Here is a 25,221-nt window from a genome sequence, read left to right on the forward strand (position 1 = left end):
AAGTCAAAGTTCACGGCTGTCAAAAAATTGGGGCAATCCACAAGAAAAATTTCACTCCTTTGAGCCAGATTTGAACCAGCGACCTAAGGATTGCTGTAATTAGCACCTACAGTCCTCCGCTCTCCCAACTGAGCTATCAAAGGTCGATGAGTATGTCACAACGCCATCACCTAGATGGTCATAAGTTCTGCTGATGGATATGAGCCCTTTTAAAAGTTAACTTCTTAGTTTGGTGGTTTCATGGAGATGCCAGGGATTGAAGCCGGGTCCTCATACATGCAAAGCATGCGCACTTCTGCTGAGCTACATCCCCTGAGAATGCCAGTAGTTGCATTTGGGGATAGAGAAAATGTGAGCCGAGGGTAAAGAATGCTGTTTAGGCCCGACACTGCTGAAGGTTTTTCCCTTTCCCTGGTGGTCTAGTGACAAGGATTTGGAGCTTTTGCTGTTGTGTCCCGTGTTTGATTCCCGGTCAGGGAAATAATTGCTTTTAGGGAATAACTTTGCAAACGTCAAAAAGTCAGCACAAATGCGGAAAAGGTTATCCTCCTTTGAGATAGTGTGAGCCAGTGACATAAGGTTTGTTGCAATTTCACGTACACTCCGCCGCTCTACCACCTGTCCTATGGAAGACCAACAAGTGAAGAATTCGGCGCTCTCAGGGAAAGATAATATGTTAGTCAATCGCAAGTCAAAGTTCACGGCTGTCAAAAAATTGGGGCAATCCACAAGAAAATGTACACTCCTTTGAACCAGCGACCTAAGGGTTGCTGCACAGAGCACCTACCGTCATCCACTCTACCGACTGTCCTACGGAGAGCAAGAAATGAAGAATTTGGCGTTCTCAGGGAAAGATAATGTGTTAGTCAATCGCAAGTCAAAGTTCACGGCTGTCAAAAAATTGGGGCAATCCACAAGAAAAACTTCACTCCTTTGAGCCGGATTTGAACCAGCAACCTAAGGATTGCTGTAATTAGCACCTACAGTCCTCCGCTCTACCAACTGAGCTATCAAAGGTCAATGAGTACGTCACAACGCCATCACCTAGATGGTCATAAGTTCTGCTGATGGATATGAGCCCTTTTAAAAGTTAACTTCTTAGTTTGGTGGTTTCATGGAGATGCCAGGGATTGAAGCCGGGTCCTCATACATGCAAAGCATGCGCACTTCTGCTGAGCTACATCCCCTGAGAATGCCAGTAGTTGCATTTGGGGATAGAGAAAATGTGAGCCGAGGGTAAAGAATGCTGTTTAGGCCCGACACTGCTGAAGGTTTTTCCCTTTCCCTGGTGGTCTAGTGACAAGGATTTGGAGCTTTTGCTGTTGTGTCCCGTGTTTGATTCCCGGTCAGGGAAATAATTGCTTTTAGGGAATAACTTTGCAAACGTCAAAAAGTCAGCACAAATGCGGAAAAGGTTATCCTCCTTTGAGATAGTGTGAGCCAGTGACATAAGGATTGCTGCAATTTCACGTACACTCCGCCGCTCTACCACCTGTCCTATGGAAGACCAACAAGTGAAGAATTCGGCGCTCTCAGGGAAAGATAATATGTTAGTCAATCGCAAGTCAAAGTTCACCGCTGTCAAAAAATTGGGGCAATCCACAAGAAAAATTTCACTCCTTTGAACCAGCGACCTAAGGATTGCTGTAATTAGCACCTACAGTCCTCTGCTCTACCAACTGAGCTATCAAAGGTCGATGAGTATGTCACAACGCCATCACCTAGATGGTCATAAGTTCTGCTGATGGATATGAGCCCTTTTAAAAGTTAACTTCTTAGTTTGGTGGTTTCATGGAGATGCCAGGGATTGAAGCCGGGTCCTCATACATGCAAAGCATGCGCACTTCTGCTGAGCTACATCCCCTGAGAATGCCAGTAGTTGCATTTGGGGATAGAGAAAATGTGAGCCGAGGGTAAAGAATGCTGTTTAGGCCCGACACTGCTGAAGGTTTTTCCCTTTCCCTGGTGGTCTAGTGACAAGGATTTGGAGCTTTTGCTGTTGTGTCCCGTGTTTGATTCCCGGTCAGGGAAATAATTGCTTTTAGGGAATAACTTTGCAAACGTCAAAAAGTCAGCACAAATGCGGAAAAGGTTATCCTCCTTTGAGATAGTGTGAGCCAGTGACATAAGGATTGTTGCAATTTCACGTACACTCCGCCGCTCTACCACCTGTCCTATGGAAGACCAACAAGTGAAGAATTCGGCGCTCTCAGGGAAAGATAATATGTTAGTCAATCGCAAGTCAAAGTTCACGGCTGTCAAAAAATTGGGGCAATCCACAAGAAAATGTACACTCCTTTGAACCAGCAACCTAAGGATTGCTGCACAGAGCACCTACCGTCATCCACTCTACCAACTGTCCTATGGTGAGCAAGAAATGAAGAATTTGGCGTTCTCAGGGAAAGATAATGTGTTAGTCATTTGCAAGTCAAAGTTCACGGCTGTCAAAAAATTGGGGCAATCCACAAGAAAAATTTCACTCCTTTGAGCCGGATTTGAACCAGCGACCTAAGGATTGCTGTAATTTGCACCTACAGTCCTCCGCTCTACCAACTGAGCTATCAAAGGTCGATGAGTATGTTACAACGCCATCACCTAGATGGTCATAAGTTCTGCTGATGGATATGAGCCCTTTTAAAAGTTAACTTCTTAGTTTGGTGGTTTCATGGAGATGCCAGGGATTGAAGCCGGGTCCTCATACATGCAAAGCATGCGCACTTCTGCTGAGCTACATCCCCTGAGAATGCCAGTAGTTGCATTTGGGGATAGAGAAAATGTGAGCCGAGGGTAAAGAATGCTGTTTAGGCCCGACACTGCTGAAGGTTTTTCCCTTTCCCTGGTGGTCTAGTGACAAGGATTTGGAGCTTTTGCTGTTGTGTCCCGTGTTTGATTCCCGGTCAGGGAAATAATTGCTTTTAGGGAATAACTTTGCAAACGTCAAAAAGTCAGCACAAATGCGGAAAAGGTTATCCTCCTTTGAGATAGTGTGAGCCAGTGACATAAGGATTGTTGCAATTTCACGTACACTCCGCCGCTCTACCACCTGTCCTATGGAAGACCAACAAGTGAAGAATTTGGCGTTCTCAGGGAAAGATAATGTGTTAGTCATTTGCAAGTCAAAGTTCACGGCTGTCAAAAAATTGGGGCAATCCACAAGAAAAATTTCACTCCTTTGAGCCAGATTTGAACCAGCGACCTAAGGATTGCTGTAATTAGCACCTACAGTCCTACGCTCTACCAACTGAGCTATCAAAGGTCGATGAGTATGTCACAACGCCATCACCTAGATGGTCATAAGTTCTGCTGATGGATATGAGCCCTTTTAAAAGTTAACTTCTTAGTTTGGTGGTTTCATGGAGATGCCAGGGATTGAAGCCGGGTCCTCATACATGCAAAGCATGCGCACTTCTGCTGAGCTACATCCCCTGAGAATGCCAGTAGTTGCATTTGGGGATAGAGAAAATGTGAGCCGAGGGTAAAGAATGCTGTTTAGGCCCGACACTGCTGAAGGTTTTTCCCTTTCCCTGGTGGTCTAGTGACAAGGATTTGGAGCTTTTGCTGTTGTGTCCCGTGTTTGATTCCCGGTCAGGGAAATAATTGCTTTTAGGGAATAACTTTGCAAACGTCAAAAAGTCAGCACAAATGCGGAAAAGGTTATCCTCCTTTGAGATAGTGTGAGCCAGTGACATAAGGATTGTTGCAATTTCACGTACACTCCGCCGCTCTACCACCTGTCCTATGGAAGACCAACAAGTGAAGAATTCGGCGCTCTCAGGGAAAGATAATATGTTAGTCAATCGCAAGTCAAAGTTCACAGCTGTCAAAAAATTGGGGCAATCCACAAGAAAATGTACACTCCTTTGAACCAGCAACCTAAGGATTGCTGCACAGAGCACCTACCGTCATCCACTCTACCAACTGTCCTACGGAGAGCAAGAAATGAAGAATTTGGCGTTCTCAGGGAAAGATAATGTGTTAGTCAATCGCAAGTCAAAGTTCACGGCTGTCAAAAAATTGGGGCAATCCACAAGAAAAATTTCACTCCTTTGAGCCGGATTTGAACCAGCGACCTAAGGATTGCTGTAATTAGCACCTACAGTCCTCCGCTCTACCAACTGAGCTATCAAAGGTCGATGAGTATGTCACAACGCCATCACCTAGATGGTCATAAGTTCTGCTGATGGATATGAGCCCTTTTAAAAGTTAACTTCTTAGTTTGGTGGTTTCATGGAGATGCCAGGGATTGAAGCCGGGTCCTCATACATGCAAAGCATGCGCACTTCTGCTGAGCTACATCCCCTGAGAATGCCAGTAGTTGCATTTGGGGATAGAGAAAATGTGAGCCGAGGGTAAAGAATGCTGTTTAGGCCCGACACTGCTGAAGGTTTTTCCCTTTCCCTGGTGGTCTAGTGACAAGGATTTGGAGCTTTTGCTGTTGTGTCCGTGTTTGATTCCCGGTCAGGGAAATAATTGCTTTTAGGGAATAACTTTGCAAACATCAGAAAGTCAGCACAAATGCGGAAAAGGTTATCCTCCTTTGAGATAGTGTGAGCCAGTGACATAAGGATTGTTGCAATTTCACGTACACTCCGCCGCTCTACCACCTGTCCTATGGAAGACCAACAAGTGAAGAATTCGGCGCTCTCAGGGAAAGATAATATGTTAGTCAATCGCAAGTCAAAGTTCACGGCTGTCAAAAAATTGGGGCAATCCACAAGAAAATGTACACTCCTTTGAACCGGATTTGAACCAGCAACCTAAGGATTGCTGCACAGAGCACCTACCGTCATCCACTCTACCAACTGTCCTACGGTGAGCAAGAAATGAAGAATTTGGCGTTCTCAGGGAAAGATAATGTGTTAGTCATTCGCAAGTCAAAGTTCACGGCTGTCAAAAAATTGGGGCAATCCACAAGAAAAATTTCACTCCTTTGAGCCGGATTTGAACCAGCGACCTAAGGATTGCTGTAATTAGCACCTACAGTCCTCCGCTCTACCAACTGAGCTATCAAAGGTCGATGAGTATGTTACAACGCCATCACCTAGATGGTCATAAGTTCTGCTGATGGATATGAGCCCTTTTAAAAGTTAACTTCTTAGTTTGGTGGTTTCATGGAGATGCCAGGGATTGAAGCCGGGTCCTCATACATGCAAAGCATGCGCACTTCTGCTGAGCTACATCCCCTGAGAATGCCAGTAGTTGCATTTGGGGATAGAGAAAATGTGAGCCGAGGGTAAAGAATGCTGTTTAGGCCCGACACTGCTGAAGGTTTTTCCCTTTCCCTGGTGGTCTAGTGACAAGGATTTGGAGCTTTTGCTGTTGTGTCCCGTGTTTGATTCCCGGTCAGGGAAATAATTGCTTTTAGGGAATAACTTTGCAAACGTCAAAAAGTCAGCACAAATGCGGAAAAGGTTATCCTCCTTTGAGATAGTGTGAGCCAGTGACATAAGGATTGCTGCAATTTCACGTACACTCCGCCGCTCTACCACCTGTCCTATGGAAGACCAACAAGTGAAGAATTCGGCGCTCTCAGGGAAAGATAATATGTTAGTCAATCGCAAGTCAAAGTTCACCGCTGTCAAAAAATTGGGGCAATCCACAAGAAAAATTTCACTCCTTTGAACCAGCGACCTAAGGATTGCTGTAATTAGCACCTACAGTCCTCTGCTCTACCAACTGAGCTATCAAAGGTCGATGAGTATGTCACAACGCCATCACCTAGATGGTCATAAGTTCTGCTGATGGATATGAGCCCTTTTAAAAGTTAACTTCTTAGTTTGGTGGTTTCATGGAGATGCCAGGGATTGAAGCCGGGTCCTCATACATGCAAAGCATGCGCACTTCTGCTGAGCTACATCCCCTGAGAATGCCAGTAGTTGCATTTGGGGATAGAGAAAATGTGAGCCGAGGGTAAAGAATGCTGTTTAGGCCCGACACTGCTGAAGGTTTTCCCTTTCCCTGGTGGTCTAGTGACAAGGATTTGGAGCTTTTGCTGTTGTGTCCCGTGTTTGATTCCCGGTCAGGGAAATAATTGCTTTTAGGGAATAACTTTGCAAACGTCAAAAAGTCAGCACAAATGCGGAAAAGGTTATCCTCCTTTGAGATAGTGTGAGCCAGTGACATAAGGATTGTTGCAATTTCACGTACACTCCGCCGCTCTACCACCTGTCCTATGGAAGACCAACAAGTGAAGAATTCGGCGCTCTCAGGGAAAGATAATATGTTAGTCAATCGCAAGTCAAAGTTCACGGCTGTCAAAAAATTGGGGCAATCCACAAGAAAATGTACACTCCTTTGAACCAGCAACCTAAGGATTGCTGCACAGAGCACCTACCGTCATCCACTCTACCAACTGTCCTATGGTGAGCAAGAAATGAAGAATTTGGCGTTCTCAGGGAAAGATAATGTGTTAGTCATTTGCAAGTCAAAGTTCACGGCTGTCAAAAAATTGGGGCAATCCACAAGAAAAATTTCACTCCTTTGAGCCGGATTTGAACCAGCGACCTAAGGATTGCTGTAATTTGCACCTACAGTCCTCCGCTCTACCAACTGAGCTATCAAAGGTCGATGAGTATGTTACAACGCCATCACCTAGATGGTCATAAGTTCTGCTGATGGATATGAGCCCTTTTAAAAGTTAACTTCTTAGTTTGGTGGTTTCATGGAGATGCCAGGGATTGAAGCCGGGTCCTCATACATGCAAAGCATGCGCACTTCTGCTGAGCTACATCCCCTGAGAATGCCAGTAGTTGCATTTGGGGATAGAGAAAATGTGAGCCGAGGGTAAAGAATGCTGTTTAGGCCCGACACTGCTGAAGGTTTTTCCCTTTCCCTGGTGGTCTAGTGACAAGGATTTGGAGCTTTTGCTGTTGTGTCCCGTGTTTGATTCCCGGTCAGGGAAATAATTGCTTTTAGGGAATAACTTTGCAAACGTCAAAAAGTCAGCACAAATGCGGAAAAGGTTATCCTCCTTTGAGATAGTGTGAGCCAGTGACATAAGGATTGTTGCAATTTCACGTACACTCCGCCGCTCTACCACCTGTCCTATGGAAGACCAACAAGTGAAGAATTTGGCGTTCTCAGGGAAAGATAATGTGTTAGTCATTTGCAAGTCAAAGTTCACGGCTGTCAAAAAATTGGGGCAATCCACAAGAAAAATTTCACTCCTTTGAGCCAGATTTGAACCAGCGACCTAAGGATTGCTGTAATTAGCACCTACAGTCCTACGCTCTACCAACTGAGCTATCAAAGGTCGATGAGTAAGTCACAACGCCATCACCTAGATGGTCATAAGTTCTGCTGATGGATATGAGCCCTTTTAAAAGTTAACTTCTTAGTTTGGTGGTTTCATGGAGATGCCAGGGATTGAAGCCGGGTCCTCATACATGCAAAGCATGCGCACTTCTGCTGAGCTACATCCCCTGAGAATGCCAGTAGTTGCATTTGGGGATAGAGAAAATGTGAGCCGAGGGTAAAGAATGCTGTTTAGGCCCGACACTGCTGAAGGTTTTTCCCTTTCCCTGGTGGTCTAGTGACAAGGATTTGGAGCTTTTGCTGTTGTGTCCCGTGTTTGATTCCCGGTCAGGGAAATAATTGCTTTTAGGGAATAACTTTGCAAACGTCAAAAAGTCAGCACAAATGCGGAAAAGGTTATCCTCCTTTGAGATAGTGTGAGCCAGTGACATAAGGATTGTTGCAATTTCACGTACACTCCGCCGCTCTACCACCTGTCCTATGGAAGACCAACAAGTGAAGAATTCGGCGCTCTCAGGGAAAGATAATGTGTTAGTCAATCGCAAGTCAAAGTTCACGGCTGTCAAAAAATTGGGGCAATCCACAAGAAAATGTACACTCCTTTGAACCAGCAACCTAAGGATTGCTGCACAGAGCACCTACCGTCATCCACTCTACCAACTGTCCTACGGAGAGCAAGAAATAAAGAATTTGGCGTTCTCAGGGAAAGATAATGTGTTAGTCAATCGCAAGTCAAAGTTCACGGCTGTCAAAAAATTGGGGCAATCCACAAGAAAAATTTCACTCCTTTGAGCCGGATTTGAACCAGCGACCTAAGGATTGCTGTAATTAGCACCTACAGTCCTCCGCTCTACCAACTGAGCTATCAAAGGTCGATGAGTATGTCACAACGCCATCACCTAGATGGTCATAAGTTCTGCTGATGGATATGAGCCCTTTTAAAAGTTAACTTCTTAGTTTGGTGGTTTCATGGAGATGCCAGGGATTGAAGCCGGGTCCTCATACATGCAAAGCATGCGCACTTCTGCTGAGCTACATCCCCTGAGAATGCCAGTAGTTGCATTTGGGGATAGAGAAAATGTGAGCCGAGGGTAAAGAATGCTGTTTAGGCCCGACACTGCTGAAGGTTTTTCCCTTTCCCTGGTGGTCTAGTGACAAGGATTTGGAGCTTTTGCTGTTGTGTCCCGTGTTTGATTCCCGGTCAGGGAAATAATTGCTTTTAGGGAATAACTTTGCAAACATCAGAAAGTCAGCACAAATGCGGAAAAGGTTATCCTCCTTTGAGATAGTGTGAGCCAGTGACATAAGGATTGTTGCAATTTCACAGAGACTCCGCCGCTCTACCACCTGTCCTATGGAAGACCAACAAGTGAAGAATTTCGGCGCTCTCAGGGAAAGATAATATGTTAGTCAATCGCAAGTCAAAGTTCACGGCTGTCAAAAAATTGGGGCAATCCACAAGAAAATGTACACTCCTTTGAACCGGATTTGAACCAGCGACCTAAGGATTGCTGCACAGAGCACCTACCGTCATCCACTCTACCAACTGTCCTACGGTGAGCAAGAAATGAAGAATTTGGCGTTCTCAGGGAAAGATAATGTGTTAGTCAATCGCAAGTCAAAGTTCACGGCTGTCAAAAAATTGGGGCAATCCACAAGAAAAATTTCACTCCTTTGAGCCGGATTTGAACCAGCGACCTAAGGATTGCTGTAATTAGCACCTACAGTCCTCCGCTCTACCAACTGAGCTATCAAAGGTCGATGAGTATGTTACAACGCCATCACCTAGATGGTCATAAGTTCTGCTGATGGATATGAGCCCTTTTAAAAGTTAACTTCTTAGTTTGGTGGTTTCATGGAGATGCCAGGGATTGAAGCCGGGTCCTCATACATGCAAAGCATGCGCACTTCTGCTGAGCTACATCCCCTGAGAATGCCAGTAGTTGCATTTGGGGATAGAGAAAATGTGAGCCGAGGGTAAAGAATGCTGTTTAGGCCCGACACTGCTGAAGGTTTTTCCCTTTCCCTGGTGGTCTAGTGACAAGGATTTGGAGCTTTTGCTGTTGTGTCCCGTGTTTGATTCCCGGTCAGGGAAATAATTGCTTTTAGGGAATAACTTTGCAAACGTCAAAAAGTCAGCACAAATGCGGAAAAGGTTATCCTCCTTTGAGATAGTGTGAGCCAGTGACATAAGGATTGTTGCAATTTCACGTACACTCCGCCGCTCTACCACCTGTCCTATGGAAGACCAACAAGTGAAGAATTCGGCGCTCTCAGGGAAAGATAATATGTTAGTCAATCGCAAGTCAAAGTTCACGGCTGTCAAAAAATTGGGGCAATCCACAAGAAAATGTACACTCCTTTGAACCATTCCAGCAACCTAAGGATTGCTGCACAGAGCACCTACCGTCATCCACTCTACCAACTGTCCTATGGTGAGCAAGAAATGAAGAATTTGGCGTTCTCAGGGAAAGATAATGTGTTAGTCATTTGCAAGTCAAAGTTCACGGCTGTCAAAAAATTGGGGCAATCCACAAGAAAAATTTCACTCCTTTGAGCCGGATTTGAACCAGCGACCTAAGGATTGCTGTAATTTGCACCTACAGTCCTCCGCTCTACCAACTGAGCTATCAAAGGTCGATGAGTATGTTACAACGCCATCACCTAGATGGTCATAAGTTCTGCTGATGGATATGAGCCCTTTTAAAAGTTAACTTCTTAGTTTGGTGGTTTCATGGAGATGCCAGGGATTGAAGCCGGGTCCTCATACATGCAAAGCATGCGCACTTCTGCTGAGCTACATCCCCTGAGAATGCCAGTAGTTGCATTTGGGGATAGAGAAAATGTGAGCCGAGGGTAAAGAATGCTGTTTAGGCCCGACACTGCTGAAGGTTTTTCCCTTTCCCTGGTGGTCTAGTGACAAGGATTTGGAGCTTTTGCTGTTGTGTCCCGTGTTTGATTCCCGGTCAGGGAAATAATTGCTTTTAGGGAATAACTTTGCAAACGTCAAAAAGTCAGCACAAATGCGGAAAAGGTTATCCTCCTTTGAGATAGTGTGAGCCAGTGACATAAGGATTGTTGCAATTTCACGTACACTCCGCCGCTCTACCACCTGTCCTATGGAAGACCAACAAGTGAAGAATTTGGCGTTCTCAGGGAAAGATAATGTGTTAGTCATTTGCAAGTCAAAGTTCACGGCTGTCAAAAAATTGGGGCAATCCACAAGAAAAATTTCACTCCTTTGAGCCAGATTTGAACCAGCGACCTAAGGATTGCTGTAATTAGCACCTACAGTCCTACGCTCTACCAACTGAGCTATCAAAGGTCGATGAGTAAGTCACAACGCCATCACCTAGATGGTCATAAGTTCTGCTGATGGATATGAGCCCTTTTAAAAGTTAACTTCTTAGTTTGGTGGTTTCATGGAGATGCCAGGGATTGAAGCCGGGTCCTCATACATGCAAAGCATGCGCACTTCTGCTGAGCTACATCCCCTGAGAATGCCAGTAGTTGCATTTGGGGATAGAGAAAATGTGAGCCGAGGGTAAAGAATGCTGTTTAGGCCCGACACTGCTGAAGGTTTTTCCCTTTCCCTGGTGGTCTAGTGACAAGGATTTGGAGCTTTTGCTGTTGTGTCCCGTGTTTGATTCCCGGTCAGGGAAATAATTGCTTTTAGGGAATAACTTTGCAAACGTCAAAAAGTCAGCACAAATGCGGAAAAGGTTATCCTCCTTTGAGATAGTGTGAGCCAGTGACATAAGGATTGTTGCAATTTCACGTACACTCCGCCCGCTCTACCACCTGTCCTATGGAAGACCAACAAGTGAAGAATTCGGCGCTCTCAGGGAAAGATAATATGTTAGTCAATCGCAAGTCAAAGTTCACAGCTGTCAAAAAATTGGGGCAATCCACAAGAAAATGTACACTCCTTTGAACCAGCAACCTAAGGATTGCTGCACAGAGCACCTACCGTCATCCACTCTACCAACTGTCCTACGGAGAGCAAGAAATAAAGAATTTGGCGTTCTCAGGGAAAGATAATGTGTTAGTCAATCGCAAGTCAAAGTTCACGGCTGTCAAAAAATTGGGGCAATCCACAAGAAAAATTTCACTCCTTTGAGCCGGATTTGAACCAGCGACCTAAGGATTGCTGTAATTAGCACCTACAGTCCTCCGCTCTACCAAATGAGCTATCAAAGGTCGATGAGTATGTCACAACGCCATCACCTAGATGGTCATAAGTTCTGCTGATGGATATGAGCCCTTTTAAAAGTTAACTTCTTAGTTTGGTGGTTTCATGGAGATGCCAGGGATTGAAGCCGGGTCCTCATACATGCAAAGCATGCGCACTTCTGCTGAGCTACATCCCCTGAGAATGCCAGTAGTTGCATTTGGGGATAGAGAAAATGTGAGCCGAGGGTAAAGAATGCTGTTTAGGCCCGACACTGCTGAAGGTTTTTCCCTTTCCCTGGTGGTCTAGTGACAAGGATTTGGAGCTTTTGCTGTTGTGTCCCGTGTTTGATTCCCGGTCAGGGAAATAATTGCTTTTAGGGAATAACTTTGCAAACATCAGAAAGTCAGCACAAATGCGGAAAAGGTTATCCTCCTTTGAGATAGTGTGAGCCAGTGACATAAGGATTGTTGCAATTTCACGTACACTCCGCCGCTCTACCACCTGTCCTATGGAAGACCAACAAGTGAAGAATTCGGCGCTCTCAGGGAAAGATAATATGTTAGTCAATCGCAAGTCAAAGTTCACGGCTGTCAAAAAATTGGGGCAATCCACAAGAAAATGTATACTCCTTTGAACCGGATTTGAACCAGCAACCTAAGGATTGCTGCACAGAGCACCTACCGTCATCCACTCTACCAACTGTCCTACGGTGAGCAAGAAATGAAGAATTTGGCGTTCTCAGGGAAAGATAATGTGTTAGTCATTTGCAAGTCAAAGTTCACGGCTGTCAAAAAATTGGGGCAATCCACAAGAAAAATTTCACTCCTTTGAGCCGGATTTGAACCAGCGACCTAAGGATTGCTGTAATTAGCACCTACAGTCCTCCGCTCTACCAACTGAGCTATCAAAGGTCGATGAGTATGTTACAACGCCATCACCTAGATGGTCATAAGTTCTGCTGATGGATATGAGCCCTTTTAAAAGTTAACTTCTTAGTTTGGTGGTTTCATGGAGATGCCAGGGATTGAAGCCGGGTCCTCATACATGCAAAGCATGCGCACTTCTGCTGAGCTACATCCCCTGAGAATGCCAGTAGTTGCATTTGGGGATAGAGAAAATGTGAGCCGAGGGTAAAGAATGCTGTTTAGGCCCGACACTGCTGAAGGTTTTTCCCTTTCCCTGGTGGTCTAGTGACAAGGATTTGGAGCTTTTGCTGTTGTGTCCCGTGTTTGATTCCCGGTCAGGGAAATAATTGCTTTTAGGGAATAACTTTGCAAACGTCAAAAAGTCAGCACAAATGCGGAAAAGGTTATCCTCCTTTGAGATAGTGTGAGCCAGTGACATAAGGATTGTTGCAATTTCACGTACACTCCGCCGCTCTACCACCTGTCCTATGGAAGACCAACAAGTGAAGAATTTGGCGTTCTCAGGGAAAGATAATGTGTTAGTCATTTGCAAGTCAAAGTTCACGGCTGTCAAAAAATTGGGGCAATCCACAAGAAAATGTACACTCCTTTGAACCAGCAACCTAAGGATTGCTGCACAGAGCACCTACCGTCATCCACTCTACCAACTGTCCTACGGAGAGCAAGAAATGAAGAATTTGGCGTTCTCAGGGAAAGATAATGTGTTAGTCAATCGCAAGTCAAAGTTCACGGCTGTCAAAAAATTGGGGCAATCCACAAGAAAAATTTCACTCCTTTGAGCCGGATTTGAACCAGCGACCTAAGGATTGCTGTAATTAGCACCTACAGTCCTCCGCTCTACCAACTGAGCTATCAAAGGTCGATGAGTATGTCACAACGCCATCACCTAGATGGTCATAAGTTCTGCTGATGGATATGAGCCCTTTTAAAAGTTAACTTCTTAGTTTGGTGGTTTCATGGAGATGCCAGGGATTGAAGCCGGGTCCTCATACATGCAAAGCATGCGCACTTCTGCTGAGCTACATCCCCTGAGAATGCCAGTAGTTGCATTTGGGGATAGAGAAAATGTGAGCCGAGGGTAAAGAATGCTGTTTAGGCCCGACACTGCTGAAGGTTTTTCCCTTTCCCTGGTGGTCTAGTGACAAGGATTTGGAGCTTTTGCTGTTGTGTCCCGTGTTTGATTCCCGGTCAGGGAAATAATTGCTTTTAGGGAATAACTTTGCAAACATCAGAAAGTCAGCACAAATGCGGAAAAGGTTATCCTCCTTTGAGATAGTGTGAGCCAGTGACATAAGGATTGTTGCAATTTCACGTACACTCCGCCGCTCTACCACCTGTCCTATGGAAGACCAACAAGTGAAGAATTCGGCGCTCTCAGGGAAAGATAATATGTTAGTCAATCGCAAGTCAAAGTTCACGGCTGTCAAAAAATTGGGGCAATCCACAAGAAAATGTATACTCCTTTGAACCGGATTTGAACCAGCAACCTAAGGATTGCTGCACAGAGCACCTACCGTCATCCACTCTACCAACTGTCCTACGGTGAGCAAGAAATGAAGAATTTGGCGTTCTCAGGGAAAGATAATGTGTTAGTCATTTGCAAGTCAAAGTTCACTGCTGTCAAAAAATTGGGGCAATCCACAAGAAAAATTTCACTCCTTTGAGCCGGATTTGAACCAGCGACCTAAGGATTGCTGTAATTAGCACCTACAGTCCTCCGCTCTACCAACTGAGCTATTAAAGGTCGATGAGTATGTTACAACGCCATCACCTAGATGGTCATAAGTTCTGCTGATGGATATGAGCCCTTTTAAAAGTTAACTTCTTAGTTTGGTGGTTTCATGGAGATGCCAGGGATTGAAGCCGGGTCCTCATACATGCAAAGCATGCGCACTTCTGCTGAGCTACATCCCCTGAGAATGCCAGTAGTTGCATTTGGGGATAGAGAAAATGTGAGCCGAGGGTAAAGAATGCTGTTTAGGCCCGACACTGCTGAAGGTTTTTCCCTTTCCCTGGTGGTCTAGTGACAAGGATTTGGAGCTTTTGCTGTTGTGTCCCGTGTTTGATTCCCGGTCAGGGAAATAATTGCTTTTAGGGAATAACTTTGCAAACGTCAAAAAGTCAGCACAAATGCGGAAAAGGTTATCCTCCTTTGAGATAGTGTGAGCCAGTGACATAAGGATTGTTGCAATTTCACGTACACTCCGCCGCTCTACCACCTGTCCTATGGAAGACCAACAAGTGAAGAATTTGGCGTTCTCAGGGAAAGATAATGTGTTAGTCATTTGCAAGTCAAAGTTCACGGCTTTCAAAAAATTGGGGCAATCCACAAGAAAAATTTCACTCCTTTGAGCCAGATTTGAACCAGCGACCTAAGGATTGCTGTAATTAGCACCTACAGTCCTACGCTCTACCAACTGAGCTATCAAAGGTCGATGAGCATGTCACAACGCCATCACCTAGATGGTCATAAGTTCTGCTGATGGATATGAGCCCTTTTAAAAGTTAACTTCTTAGTTTGGTGGTTTCATGGAGATGCCAGGGATGAAGCCGGGTCCTCATACATGCAAAGCATGCGCACTTCTGCTGAGCTACATCCCCTGAGAATGCCAGTAGTTGCATTTGGGGATAGAGAAAATGTGAGCCGAGGGTAAAGAATGCTGTTTAGGCCCGACACTGCTGAAGGTTTTTCCCTTTCCCTGGTGGTCTAGTGACAAGGATTTGGAGCTTTTGCTGTTGTGTCCCGTGTTTGATTCCCGGTCAGGGAAATAATTACTTTTAGGGAATAACTTTGCAAACGTCAAAAAGTCAGCACAAATGCGGAAAAGGTTATCCTCCTTTGAGATAGTGTGAGCCAGTGACATAAGGATTGTTGCAATTTCACGTACACTCCGCCGCTCTACCACCTGTCCTATGGAAGACCAACAAGTGAAGAATTCGGCGCTCTCAGGGAAAGATAATATGTTAGTCAATCGCAAGTCAAAGTTCACGGCTGTCAAAAAATTGGGGCAATCCACAAGAAAATGTACACTCCTTTGAACCAGCAACCTAAGGATTGCTGCACAGAGCACCTACCGTCATCCACTCTACCAACTGTCCTACGGAGAGCAAGAAATGAAGAATTTGGCGTTCTCAGGGAAAGATAATGTGTTAGTCAATCGCAAGTCAAAGTTCACGGCTGTCAAAAAATTGGGGCAATCCACAAGAAAAATTTCACTCCTTTGAGCCGGATTTGAACCAGCGACCTAAGGATTGCTGTAATTAGCACCTACAGTCCTCCGCTCTACCAACTGAGCTATCAAAGGTCGATGAGTATGTCACAACGCCATCACCTAGATGGTCATAAGTTCTGCTGATGGATATGAGCCCTTTTAAAAGTTAACTTCTTAGTTTGGTGGTTTCATGGAGATGCCAGGGATTGAAGCCGGGTCCTCATACATGCAAAGCATGCGCACTTCTGCTGAGCTACATCCCCTGAGAATGCCAGTAGTTGCATTTGGGGATAGAGAAAATGTGAGCCGAGGGTAAAGAATGCTGTTTAGGCCCGACACTGCTGAAGGTTTTTCCCTTTCCCTGGTGGTCTAGTGACAAGGATTTGGAGCTTTTGCTGTTGTGTCCCGTGTTTGATTCCCGGTCAGGGAAATAATTGCTTTTAGGGAATAACTTTGCAAACATCAGAAAGTCAGCACAAATGCGGAAAAGGTTATCCTCCTTTGAGATAGTGTGAGCCAGTGACATAAGGATTGTTGCAATTTCACGTACACTCCGCCGCTCTACCACCTGTCCTATGGAAGACCAACAAGTGAAGAATTCGGCGCTCTCAGGGAAAGATAATATGTTAGTCAATAGCAAGTCAAAGTTCACGGCTGTCAAAAAATTGGGGCAATCCACAAGAAAATGTATACTCCTTTGAACCGGATTTGAACCAGCAACCTAAGGATTGCTGCACAGAGCACCTACCGTCATCCACTCTACCAACTGTCCTACGGTGAGCAAGAAATGAAGAATTTGGCGTTCTCAGGGAAAGATAATGTGTTAGTCATTTGCAAGTCAAAGTTCACGGCTGTCAAAAAATTGGGGCAATCCACAAGAAAAATTTCACTCCTTTGAGCCGGATTTGAACCAGCGACCTAAGGATTGCTGTAATTAGCACCTACAGTCCTCCACTCTACCAACTGAGCTATCAAAGGTCGATGAGTATGTTACAACGCCATCACCTAGATGGTCATAAGTTCTGCTGATGGATATGAGCCCTTTTAAAAGTTAACTTCTTAGTTTGGTGGTTTCATGGAGATGCCAGGGATTGAAGCCGGGTCCTCATACATGCAAAGCATGCGCACTTCTGCTGAGCTACATCCCCTGAGAATGCCAGTAGTTGCATTTGGGGATAGAGAAAATGTGAGCCGAGGGTAAAGAATGCTGTTTAGGCCCGACACTGCTGAAGGTTTTTCCCTTTCCCTGGTGGTCTAGTGACAAGGATTTGGAGCTTTTGCTGTTGTGTCCCGTGTTTGATTCCCGGTCAGGGAAATAATTGCTTTTAGGGAATAACTTTGCAAACGTCAAAAAGTCAGCACAAATGCGGAAAAGGTTATCCTCCTTTGAGATAGTGTGAGCCAGTGACATAAGGATTGTTGCAATTTCACGTACACTCCGCCGCTCTACCACCTGTCCTATGGAAGACCAACAAGTGAAGAATTTGGCGTTCTCAGGGAAAGATAATGTGTTAGTCATTTGCAAGTCAAAGTTCACGGCTGTCAAAAAATTGGGGCAATCCACAAGAAAAATTTCACTCCTTTGAGCCAGATTTGAACCAGCGACCTAAGGATTGCTGTAATTAGCACCTACAGTCCTACGCTCTACCAACTGAGCTATCAAAGGTCGATGAGTATGTCACAACGCCATCACCTAGATGGTCATAAGTTCTGCTGATGGATATGAGCCCTTTTAAAAGTTAACTTCTTAGTTTGGTGGTTTCATGGAGATGCCAGGGATTGAAGCCGGGTCCTCATACATGCAAAGCATGCGCACTTCTGCTGAGCTACATCCCCTGAGAATGCCAGTAGTTGCATTTGGGGATATAGAAAATGTGAGCCGAGGGTAAAGAATGCTGTTTAGGCCCGACACTGCTGAAGGTTTTTCCCTTTCCCTGGTGGTCTAGTGACAAGGATTTGGAGCTTTTGCTGTTGTGTCCCGTGTTTGATTCCCGGTCAGGGAAATAATTGCGTTTAGGGAATAACTTTGCAAACGTCAAAAAGTCAGCACAAATGCGGAAAAGGTTATCCTCCTTTGAGATAGTGTGAGCCAGTGACATAAGGATTGTTGCAATTTCACGTACACTCCGCCGCTCTACCACCTGTCCTATGGAAGACCAACAAGTGAAGAATTCGGCGCTCTCAGGGAAAGATAATATGTTAGTCAATCGCAAGTCAAAGTTCACGGCTGTCAAAAAATTGGGGCAATCCACAAGAAAATGTACACTCCTTTGAACCAGCAACCTAAGGATTGCTGCACAGAGCACCTACCGTCATCCACTCTACCAACTGTCCTACGGAGAGCAAGAAATGAAGAATTTGGCGTTCTCAGGGAAAGATAATGTGTTAGTCAATCGCAAGTCAAAGTTCACGGCTGTCAAAAAATTGGGGCAATCCACAAGAAAAATTTCACTCCTTTGAGCCGGATTTGAACCAGCGACCTAAGGATTGCTGTAATTAGCACCTACAGTCCTCCGCTCTACCAACTGAGCTATCAAAGGTCGATGAGTATGTCACAACGCCATCACCTAGATGGTCATAAGTTCTGCTGATGGATATGAGCCCTTTTAAAAGTTAACTTCTTAGTTTGGTGGTTTCATGGAGATGCCAGGGATTGAAGCCGGGTCCTCATACATGCAAAGCATGCGCACTTCTGCTGAGCTACATCCCCTGAGAATGCCAGTAGTTGCATTTGGGGATAGAGAAAATGTGAGCCGAGGGTAAAGAATGCTGTTTAGGCCCGACACTGCTGAAGGTTTTTCCCTTTCCCTGGTGGTCTAGTGACAAGGATTTGGAGCTTTTGCTGTTGTGTCCCGTGTTTGATTCCCGGTCAGGGAAATAATTGCTTTTAGGGAATAACTTTGCAAACGTCAGAAAGTCAGCACAAATGCGGAAAAGGTTATCCTCCTTTGAGATAGTGTGAGCCAGTGACATAAGGATTGTTGCAATTTCACGTACACTCCGCCGCTCTACCACCTGTCCTATGGAAGACCAACAAGTGAAGAATTCGGCGCTCTCAGGGAAAGATAATATGTTAGTCAATCGCAAGTCAAAGTTCACGGCTGTCAAAAAATTGGGGCAATCCACAAGAAAATGTATACTCCTTTGAACCGGATTTGAACCAGCGACCTAAGGATTGCTGCACAGAGCACCTACCGTCATCCACTCTACCAACTGTCCTACGGTGAGCAAGAAATGAAGAATTTGGCGTTCTCAGGGAAAGATAATGTGTTAGTCATTTGCAAGTCAAAGTTCACGGCTGTCAAAAAATTGGGGCAATCCACAAGAAAAATTTCACTCCTTTGAGCCGGATTTGAACCAGCGACCTAAGGATTGCTGTAATTAGCACCTACAGTCCTCCGCTCTACCAACTGAGCTATCAAAGGTCGATGAGTATGTTACAACGCCATCACCTAGATGGTCATAAGTTCTGCTGATGGATATGAGCCCTTTTAAAAGTTAACTTCTTAGTTTGGTGGTTTCATGGAGATGCCAGGGATTGAAGCCGGGTCCTCATACATGCAAAGCATGCGCACTTCTGCTGAGCTACATCCCCTGAGAATGCCAGTAGTTGCATTTGGGGATAGAGAAAATGTGAGCCGAGGGTAAAGAATGCTGTTTAGGCCCGACACTGCTGAAGGTTTTTCCCTTTCCCTGGTGGTCTAGTGACAAGGATTTGGAGCTTTTGCTGTTGTGTCCCGTGTTTGATTCCCGGTCAGGGAAATAATTGCTTTTAGGGAATAACTTTGCAAACGTCAAAAAGTCAGCACAAATGCGGAAAAGGTTATCCTCCTTTGAGATAGTGTGAGCCAGTGACATAAGGATTGTTGCAATTTCACGTACACTCCGCCGCTCTACCACCTGTCCTATGGAAGACCAACAAGTGAAGAATTTGGCGTTCTCAGGGAAAGATAATGTGTTAGTCATTTGCAAGTCAAAGTTCACGGCTGTCAAAAAATTGGGGCAATCCACAAGAAAAATTTCACTCCTTTGAGCCAGATTTGAACCAGCGACCTAAGGATTGCTGTAATTAGCACCTACAGTCCTACGCTCTACCAACTGAGCTATCAAAGGTCGATGAGTAAGTCACAACGCCATCACCTAGATGGTCATAAGTTCTGCTGATGGATATGAGCCCTTTTAAAAGTTAACTTCTTAGTTTGGTGGTTTCATGGAGATGCCAGGGATTGAAGCCGGGTCCTCATACATGCAAAGCATGCGCACTTCTGCTGAGCTACATCCCCTGAGAATGCCAGTAGTTGCATTTGGGGATAGAGAAAATGTGAGCCGAGGGTAAAGAATGCTGTTTAGGCCCGACACTGCTGAAGGTTTTTCCCTTTCCCTGGTGGTCTAGTGACAAGGATTTGGAGCTTTTGCTGTTGTGTCCCGTGTTTGATTCCCGGTCAGGGAAATAATTGCTTTTAGGGAATAACTTTGCAAACGTCAAAAGTCAGCACAAATGCGGAAAAGGTTATCCTCCTTTGAGATAGTGTGAGCCAGTGACATAAGGATTGTTGCAATTTCACGTACACTCCGCCGCTCTACCACCTGTCCTATGGAAGACCAACAAGTGAAGAATTCGGCGCTCTCAGGGAAAGATAATATGTTAGTCAATCGCAAGTCAAAGTTCACAGCTGTCAAAAAATTGGGGCAATCCACAAGAAAATGTACACTCCTTTGAACCAGCAACCTAAGGATTGCTGCACAGAGCACCTACCGTCATCCACTCTACCAACTGTCCTACGGAGAGCAAGAAATAAAGAATTTGGCGTTCTCAGGGAAAGATAATGTGTTAGTCAATCGCAAGTCAAAGTTCACGGCTGTCAAAAAATTGGGGCAATCCACAAGAAAAATTTCACTCCTTTGAGCCGGATTTGAACCAGCGACCTAAGGATTGCTGTAATTAGCACCTACAGTCCTCCGCTCTACCAACTGAGCTATCAAAGGTCGATGAGTATGTCACAACGCCATCACCTAGATGGTCATAAGTTCTGCTGATGGATATGAGCCCTTTTAAAAGTTAACTTCTTAGTTTGGTGGTTTCATGGAGATGCCAGGGATTGAAGCCGGGTCCTCATACATGCAAAGCATGCGCACTTCTGCTGAGCTACATCCCCTGAGAATGCCAGTAGTTGCATTTGGGGATAGAGAAAATGTGAGCCGAGGGTAAAGAATGCTGTTTAGGCCCGACACTGCTGAAGGTTTTTCCCTTTCCCTGGTGGTCTAGTGACAAGGATTTGGAGCTTTTGCTGTTGTGTCCCGTGTTTGATTCCCGGTCAGGGAAATAATTGCTTTTAGGGAATAACTTTGCAAACATCAGAAAGTCAGCACAAATGCGGAAAAGGTTATCCTCCTTTGAGATAGTGTGAGCCAGTGACATAAGGATTGTTGCAATTTCACGTACACTCCGCCGCTCTACCACCTGTCCTATGGAAGACCAACAAGTGAAGAATTCGGCGCTCTCAGGGAAAGATAATATGTTAGTCAATCGCAAGTCAAAGTTCACGGCTGTCAAAAAATTGGGGCAATCCACAAGAAAATGTATACTCCTTTGAACCGGATTTGAACCAGCAACCTAAGGATTGCTGCACAGAGCACCTACCGTCATCCACTCTACCAACTGTCCTACGGTGAGCAAGAAATGAAGAATTTGGCGTTCTCAGGGAAAGATAATGTGTTAGTCATTTGCAAGTCAAAGTTCACGGCTGTCAAAAAATTGGGGCAATCCACAAGAAAAATTTCACTCCTTTGAGCCGGATTTGAACCAGCGACCTAAGGATTGCTGTAATTAGCACCTACAGTCCTCCGCTCTACCAACTGAGCTATCAAAGGTCGATGAGTATGTTACAACGCCATCACCTAGATGGTCATAAGTTCTGCTGATGGATATGAGCCCTTTTAAAAGTTAACTTCTTAGTTTGGTGGTTTCATGGAGATGCCAGGGATTGAAGCCGGGTCCTCATACATGCAAAGCATGCGCACTTCTGCTGAGCTACATCCCCTGAGAATGCCAGTAGTTGCATTTGGGGATAGAGAAAATGTGAGCCGAGGGTAAAGAATGCTGTTTAGGCCCGACACTGCTGAAGGTTTTTCCCTTTCCCTGGTGGTCTAGTGACAAGGATTTGGAGCTTTTGCTGTTGTGTCCCGTGTTTGATTCCCGGTCAGGGAAATAATTGCTTTTAGGGAATAACTTTGCAAACGTCAAAAAGTCAGCACAAATGCGGAAAAGGTTATCCTCCTTTGAGATAGTGTGAGCCAGTGACATAAGGATTGTTGCAATTTCACGTACACTCCGCCGCTCTACCACCTGTCCTATGGAAGACCAACAAGTGAAGAATTTGGCGTTCTCAGGGAAAGATAATGTGTTAGTCATTTGCAAGTCAAAGTTCACGGCTTTCAAAAAATTGGGGCAATCCACAAGAAAAATTTCACTCCTTTGAGCCAGATTTGAACCAGCGACCTAAGGATTGCTGTAATTAGCACCTACAGTCCTACGCTCTACCAACTGAGCTATCAAAGGTCGATGAGCATGTCACAACGCCATCACCTAGATGGTCATAAGTTCTGCTGATGGATATGAGCCCTTTTAAAAGTTAACTTCTTAGTTTGGTGGTTTCATGGAGATGCCAGGGATTGAAGCCGGGTCCTCATACATGCAAAGCATGCGCACTTCTGCTGAGCTACATCCCCTGAGAATGCCAGTAGTTGCATTTGGGGATAGAGAAAATGTGAGCCGAGGGTAAAGAATGCTGTTTAGGCCCGACACTGCTGAAGGTTTTTCCCTTTCCCTGGTGGTCTAGTGACAAGGATTTGGAGCTTTTGCTGTTGTGTCCCGTGTTTGATTCCCGGTCAGGGAAATAATTGCTTTTAGGGAATAACTTTGCAAACATCAAAAAGTCAGCACAAATGCGGAAAAGGTTATCCTCCTTTGAGATAGTGTGAGCCAGTGACATAAGGATTGTTGCAATTTCACGTACACTCCGCCGCTCTACCACCTGTCCTATGGAAGACCAACAAGTGAAGAATTCGGCGCTCTCAGGGAAAGATAATATGTTAGTCAATCGCAAGTCAAAGTTCACGGCTGTCAAAAAATTGGGGCAATCCACAAGAAAATGTACACTCCTTTGAACCAGCAACCTAAGGATTGCTGCACAGAGCACCTACCGTCATCCACTCTACCAACTGTCCTACGGAGAGCAAGAAATGAAGAATTTGGCGTTCTCAGGGAAAGATAATGTGTTAGTCAATCGCAAGTCAAAGTTCACGGCTGTCAAAAAATTGGGGCAATCCACAAGAAAAATTTCACTCCTTTGAGCCGGATTTGAACCAGCGACCTAAGGATTGCTGTAATTAGCACCTACAGTCCTCCGCTCTACCAACTGAGCTATCAAAGGTCGATGAGTATGTCACAACGCCATCACCTAGATGGTCATAAGTTCTGCTGATGGATATGAGCCCTTTTAAAAGTTAACTTCTTAGTTTGGTGGTTTCATGGAGATGCCAGGGATTGAAGCCGGGTCCTCATACATGCAAAGCATGCGCACTTCTGCTGAGCTACATCCCCTGAGAATGCCAGTAGTTGCATTTGGGGATAGAGAAAATGTGAGCCGAGGGTAAAGAATGCTGTTTAGGCCCGACACTGCTGAAGGTTTTTCCCTTTCCCTGGTGGTCTAGTGACAAGGATTTGGAGCTTTTGCTGTTGTGTCCCGTGTTTGATTCCCGGTCAGGGAAATAATTGCTTTTAGGGAATAACTTTGCAAACGTCAAAAAGTCAGCACAAATGCGGAAAAGGTTATCCTCCTTTGAGATAGTGTGAGCCAGTGACATAAGGATTGTTGCAATTTCACGTACACTCCGCCGCTCTACCACCTGTCCTATGGAAGACCAACAAGTGAAGAATTCGGCGCTCTCAGGGAAAGATAATATGTTAGTCAATCGCAAGTCAAAGTTCACGGCTGTCAAAAAATTGGGGCAATCCACAAGAAAATGTATACTCCTTTGAACCGGTTTGAACCAGCAACCTAAGGATTGCTGCATCAGAGCACCTACCGTCACCTCTCCACTGTCCACGGATAAATTGGCGTTCTCAGGGAAAGATAATGTGTTAGTCATTTGCAAGTCAAAGTTCACGGCTGTCAAAAAATTGGGGCAATCCACAAGAAAAATTTCACTCCTTTGAGCCGGATTTGAACCAGCGACCTAAGGATTGCTGTAATTAGCACCTACAGTCCTCCGCTCTACCAACTGAGCTATCAAAGGTCGATGAGTATGTCACAACGCCATCACCTAGATGGTCATAAGTTCTGCTGATGGATATGAGCCCTTTTAAAAGTTAACTTCTTAGTTTGGTGGTTTCATGGAGATGCCAGGGATTGAAGCCGGGTCCTCATACATGCAAAGCATGCGCACTTCTGCTGAGCTACATCCCCTGAGAATGCCAGTAGTTGCATTTGGGGATAGAGAAAATGTGAGCCGAGGGTAAAGAATGCTGTTTAGGCCCGACACTGCTGAAGGTTTTTCCCTTTCCCTGGTGGTCTAGTGACAAGGATTTGGAGCTTTTGCTGTTGTGTCCCGTGTTTGATTCCCGGTCAGGGAAATAATTGCTTTTAGGGAATAACTTTGCAAACATCAAAAAGTCAGCACAAATGCGGAAAAGGTTATCCTCCTTTGAGATAGTGTGAGCCAGTGACATAAGGATTGTTGCAATTTCACGTACACTCCGCCGCTCTACCACCTGTCCTATGGAAGACCAACAAGTGAAGAATTCGGCGCTCTCAGGGAAAGATAATATGTTAGTCAATAGCAAGTCAAAGTTCACGGCTGTCAAAAAATTGGGGCAATCCACAAGAAAATGTACACTCCTTTGAACCGGATTTGAACCAGCGACCTAAGGATTGCTGCACAGAGCACCTACCGTCATCCACTCTACCAACTGTCCTACGGTGAGCAAGAAATGAAGAATTTGGCGTTCTCAGGGAAAGATAATGTGTTAGTCATTCGCAAGTCAAAGTTCACGGCTGTCAAAAAATTGGGGCAATCCACAAGAAAAATTTCACTCCTTTGAGCCGGATTTGAACCAGCGACCTAAGGATTGCTGTAATTAGCACCTACAGTCCTCCGCTCTACCAACTGAGCTATCAAAGGTCGATGAGTATGTTACAACGCCATCACCTAGATGGTCATAAGTTCTGCTGATGGATATGAGCCCTTTTAAAAGTTAACTTCTTAGTTTGGTGGTTTCATGGAGATGCCAGGGATTGAAGCCGGGTCCTCATACATGCAAAGCATGCGCACTTCTGCTGAGCTACATCCCCTGAGAATGCCAGTAGTTGCATTTGGGGATAGAGAAAATGTGAGCCGAGGGTAAAGAATGCTGTTTAGGCCCGACACTGCTGAAGGTTTTTCCCTTTCCCTGGTGGTCTAGTGACAAGGATTTGGAGCTTTTGCTGTTGTGTCCCGTGTTTGATTCCCGGTCAGGGAAATAATTGCTTTTAGGGAATAACTTTGCAAACGTCAAAAAGTCAGCACAAATGCGGAAAAGGTTATCCTCCTTTGAGATAGTGTGAGCCAGTGACATAAGGATTGTTGCAATTTCACGTACACTCCGCCGCTCTAC

General features: G+C 45.1%; 29 non-coding genes across 29 annotated transcripts; all 29 read right to left on the reverse strand.

Annotated features, from left to right (window-relative positions):
• Positions 1 to 55: 55 nt before the first annotated feature.
• On the reverse strand, positions 56 to 143 carry trnay-gua (transfer RNA tyrosine (anticodon GUA)). Its single transcript is given in 2 exon segments — positions 56 to 91; positions 107 to 143. It is a non-coding gene; the product is annotated as a tRNA-Tyr (tRNA).
• Positions 144 to 929: 786 nt separating this feature from the next.
• Positions 930 to 1,017, reverse strand: trnay-gua (transfer RNA tyrosine (anticodon GUA)). The gene is given in 2 exon segments: positions 930 to 965; positions 981 to 1,017. It is a non-coding gene; the product is annotated as a tRNA-Tyr (tRNA).
• A 1,463-nt stretch (positions 1,018 to 2,480) lies between these two features.
• trnay-gua (transfer RNA tyrosine (anticodon GUA)) lies at positions 2,481 to 2,568 on the reverse strand. The gene is given in 2 exon segments: positions 2,481 to 2,516; positions 2,532 to 2,568. It is a non-coding gene; the product is annotated as a tRNA-Tyr (tRNA).
• Positions 2,569 to 3,168: 600 nt separating this feature from the next.
• Positions 3,169 to 3,256, reverse strand: trnay-gua (transfer RNA tyrosine (anticodon GUA)). The gene is given in 2 exon segments: positions 3,169 to 3,204; positions 3,220 to 3,256. It is a non-coding gene; the product is annotated as a tRNA-Tyr (tRNA).
• Positions 3,257 to 4,042: 786 nt separating this feature from the next.
• trnay-gua (transfer RNA tyrosine (anticodon GUA)) lies at positions 4,043 to 4,130 on the reverse strand. The gene is given in 2 exon segments: positions 4,043 to 4,078; positions 4,094 to 4,130. It is a non-coding gene; the product is annotated as a tRNA-Tyr (tRNA).
• A 796-nt stretch (positions 4,131 to 4,926) lies between these two features.
• trnay-gua (transfer RNA tyrosine (anticodon GUA)) lies at positions 4,927 to 5,014 on the reverse strand. The gene is given in 2 exon segments: positions 4,927 to 4,962; positions 4,978 to 5,014. It is a non-coding gene; the product is annotated as a tRNA-Tyr (tRNA).
• A 1,462-nt stretch (positions 5,015 to 6,476) lies between these two features.
• On the reverse strand, positions 6,477 to 6,564 carry trnay-gua (transfer RNA tyrosine (anticodon GUA)). The gene is given in 2 exon segments: positions 6,477 to 6,512; positions 6,528 to 6,564. It is a non-coding gene; the product is annotated as a tRNA-Tyr (tRNA).
• A 600-nt stretch (positions 6,565 to 7,164) lies between these two features.
• trnay-gua (transfer RNA tyrosine (anticodon GUA)) lies at positions 7,165 to 7,252 on the reverse strand. Its single transcript is given in 2 exon segments — positions 7,165 to 7,200; positions 7,216 to 7,252. It is a non-coding gene; the product is annotated as a tRNA-Tyr (tRNA).
• A 786-nt stretch (positions 7,253 to 8,038) lies between these two features.
• Positions 8,039 to 8,126, reverse strand: trnay-gua (transfer RNA tyrosine (anticodon GUA)). Its single transcript is given in 2 exon segments — positions 8,039 to 8,074; positions 8,090 to 8,126. It is a non-coding gene; the product is annotated as a tRNA-Tyr (tRNA).
• A 798-nt stretch (positions 8,127 to 8,924) lies between these two features.
• trnay-gua (transfer RNA tyrosine (anticodon GUA)) lies at positions 8,925 to 9,012 on the reverse strand. Its single transcript is given in 2 exon segments — positions 8,925 to 8,960; positions 8,976 to 9,012. It is a non-coding gene; the product is annotated as a tRNA-Tyr (tRNA).
• Positions 9,013 to 9,803: 791 nt separating this feature from the next.
• Positions 9,804 to 9,891, reverse strand: trnay-gua (transfer RNA tyrosine (anticodon GUA)). Its single transcript is given in 2 exon segments — positions 9,804 to 9,839; positions 9,855 to 9,891. It is a non-coding gene; the product is annotated as a tRNA-Tyr (tRNA).
• A 600-nt stretch (positions 9,892 to 10,491) lies between these two features.
• trnay-gua (transfer RNA tyrosine (anticodon GUA)) lies at positions 10,492 to 10,579 on the reverse strand. Its single transcript is given in 2 exon segments — positions 10,492 to 10,527; positions 10,543 to 10,579. It is a non-coding gene; the product is annotated as a tRNA-Tyr (tRNA).
• A 787-nt stretch (positions 10,580 to 11,366) lies between these two features.
• On the reverse strand, positions 11,367 to 11,454 carry trnay-gua (transfer RNA tyrosine (anticodon GUA)). The gene is given in 2 exon segments: positions 11,367 to 11,402; positions 11,418 to 11,454. It is a non-coding gene; the product is annotated as a tRNA-Tyr (tRNA).
• A 797-nt stretch (positions 11,455 to 12,251) lies between these two features.
• Positions 12,252 to 12,339, reverse strand: trnay-gua (transfer RNA tyrosine (anticodon GUA)). Its single transcript is given in 2 exon segments — positions 12,252 to 12,287; positions 12,303 to 12,339. It is a non-coding gene; the product is annotated as a tRNA-Tyr (tRNA).
• Positions 12,340 to 13,125: 786 nt separating this feature from the next.
• On the reverse strand, positions 13,126 to 13,213 carry trnay-gua (transfer RNA tyrosine (anticodon GUA)). The gene is given in 2 exon segments: positions 13,126 to 13,161; positions 13,177 to 13,213. It is a non-coding gene; the product is annotated as a tRNA-Tyr (tRNA).
• Positions 13,214 to 14,010: 797 nt separating this feature from the next.
• trnay-gua (transfer RNA tyrosine (anticodon GUA)) lies at positions 14,011 to 14,098 on the reverse strand. Its single transcript is given in 2 exon segments — positions 14,011 to 14,046; positions 14,062 to 14,098. It is a non-coding gene; the product is annotated as a tRNA-Tyr (tRNA).
• Positions 14,099 to 14,698: 600 nt separating this feature from the next.
• On the reverse strand, positions 14,699 to 14,786 carry trnay-gua (transfer RNA tyrosine (anticodon GUA)). Its single transcript is given in 2 exon segments — positions 14,699 to 14,734; positions 14,750 to 14,786. It is a non-coding gene; the product is annotated as a tRNA-Tyr (tRNA).
• A 785-nt stretch (positions 14,787 to 15,571) lies between these two features.
• On the reverse strand, positions 15,572 to 15,659 carry trnay-gua (transfer RNA tyrosine (anticodon GUA)). The gene is given in 2 exon segments: positions 15,572 to 15,607; positions 15,623 to 15,659. It is a non-coding gene; the product is annotated as a tRNA-Tyr (tRNA).
• A 797-nt stretch (positions 15,660 to 16,456) lies between these two features.
• On the reverse strand, positions 16,457 to 16,544 carry trnay-gua (transfer RNA tyrosine (anticodon GUA)). The gene is given in 2 exon segments: positions 16,457 to 16,492; positions 16,508 to 16,544. It is a non-coding gene; the product is annotated as a tRNA-Tyr (tRNA).
• A 600-nt stretch (positions 16,545 to 17,144) lies between these two features.
• trnay-gua (transfer RNA tyrosine (anticodon GUA)) lies at positions 17,145 to 17,232 on the reverse strand. The gene is given in 2 exon segments: positions 17,145 to 17,180; positions 17,196 to 17,232. It is a non-coding gene; the product is annotated as a tRNA-Tyr (tRNA).
• Positions 17,233 to 18,018: 786 nt separating this feature from the next.
• On the reverse strand, positions 18,019 to 18,106 carry trnay-gua (transfer RNA tyrosine (anticodon GUA)). Its single transcript is given in 2 exon segments — positions 18,019 to 18,054; positions 18,070 to 18,106. It is a non-coding gene; the product is annotated as a tRNA-Tyr (tRNA).
• A 797-nt stretch (positions 18,107 to 18,903) lies between these two features.
• Positions 18,904 to 18,991, reverse strand: trnay-gua (transfer RNA tyrosine (anticodon GUA)). Its single transcript is given in 2 exon segments — positions 18,904 to 18,939; positions 18,955 to 18,991. It is a non-coding gene; the product is annotated as a tRNA-Tyr (tRNA).
• A 600-nt stretch (positions 18,992 to 19,591) lies between these two features.
• Positions 19,592 to 19,679, reverse strand: trnay-gua (transfer RNA tyrosine (anticodon GUA)). Its single transcript is given in 2 exon segments — positions 19,592 to 19,627; positions 19,643 to 19,679. It is a non-coding gene; the product is annotated as a tRNA-Tyr (tRNA).
• A 785-nt stretch (positions 19,680 to 20,464) lies between these two features.
• trnay-gua (transfer RNA tyrosine (anticodon GUA)) lies at positions 20,465 to 20,552 on the reverse strand. Its single transcript is given in 2 exon segments — positions 20,465 to 20,500; positions 20,516 to 20,552. It is a non-coding gene; the product is annotated as a tRNA-Tyr (tRNA).
• A 797-nt stretch (positions 20,553 to 21,349) lies between these two features.
• Positions 21,350 to 21,437, reverse strand: trnay-gua (transfer RNA tyrosine (anticodon GUA)). The gene is given in 2 exon segments: positions 21,350 to 21,385; positions 21,401 to 21,437. It is a non-coding gene; the product is annotated as a tRNA-Tyr (tRNA).
• Positions 21,438 to 22,037: 600 nt separating this feature from the next.
• On the reverse strand, positions 22,038 to 22,125 carry trnay-gua (transfer RNA tyrosine (anticodon GUA)). Its single transcript is given in 2 exon segments — positions 22,038 to 22,073; positions 22,089 to 22,125. It is a non-coding gene; the product is annotated as a tRNA-Tyr (tRNA).
• Positions 22,126 to 22,911: 786 nt separating this feature from the next.
• Positions 22,912 to 22,999, reverse strand: trnay-gua (transfer RNA tyrosine (anticodon GUA)). The gene is given in 2 exon segments: positions 22,912 to 22,947; positions 22,963 to 22,999. It is a non-coding gene; the product is annotated as a tRNA-Tyr (tRNA).
• Positions 23,000 to 23,776: 777 nt separating this feature from the next.
• On the reverse strand, positions 23,777 to 23,864 carry trnay-gua (transfer RNA tyrosine (anticodon GUA)). Its single transcript is given in 2 exon segments — positions 23,777 to 23,812; positions 23,828 to 23,864. It is a non-coding gene; the product is annotated as a tRNA-Tyr (tRNA).
• A 797-nt stretch (positions 23,865 to 24,661) lies between these two features.
• On the reverse strand, positions 24,662 to 24,749 carry trnay-gua (transfer RNA tyrosine (anticodon GUA)). Its single transcript is given in 2 exon segments — positions 24,662 to 24,697; positions 24,713 to 24,749. It is a non-coding gene; the product is annotated as a tRNA-Tyr (tRNA).
• Positions 24,750 to 25,221: the final 472 nt, after the last annotated feature.

Source organism: Salmo salar, chromosome ssa27 (assembly GCF_905237065.1).
Source record: "Salmo salar chromosome ssa27, Ssal_v3.1, whole genome shotgun sequence".
Taxonomy (NCBI): Eukaryota; Metazoa; Chordata; class Actinopteri; order Salmoniformes; family Salmonidae; genus Salmo; species Salmo salar.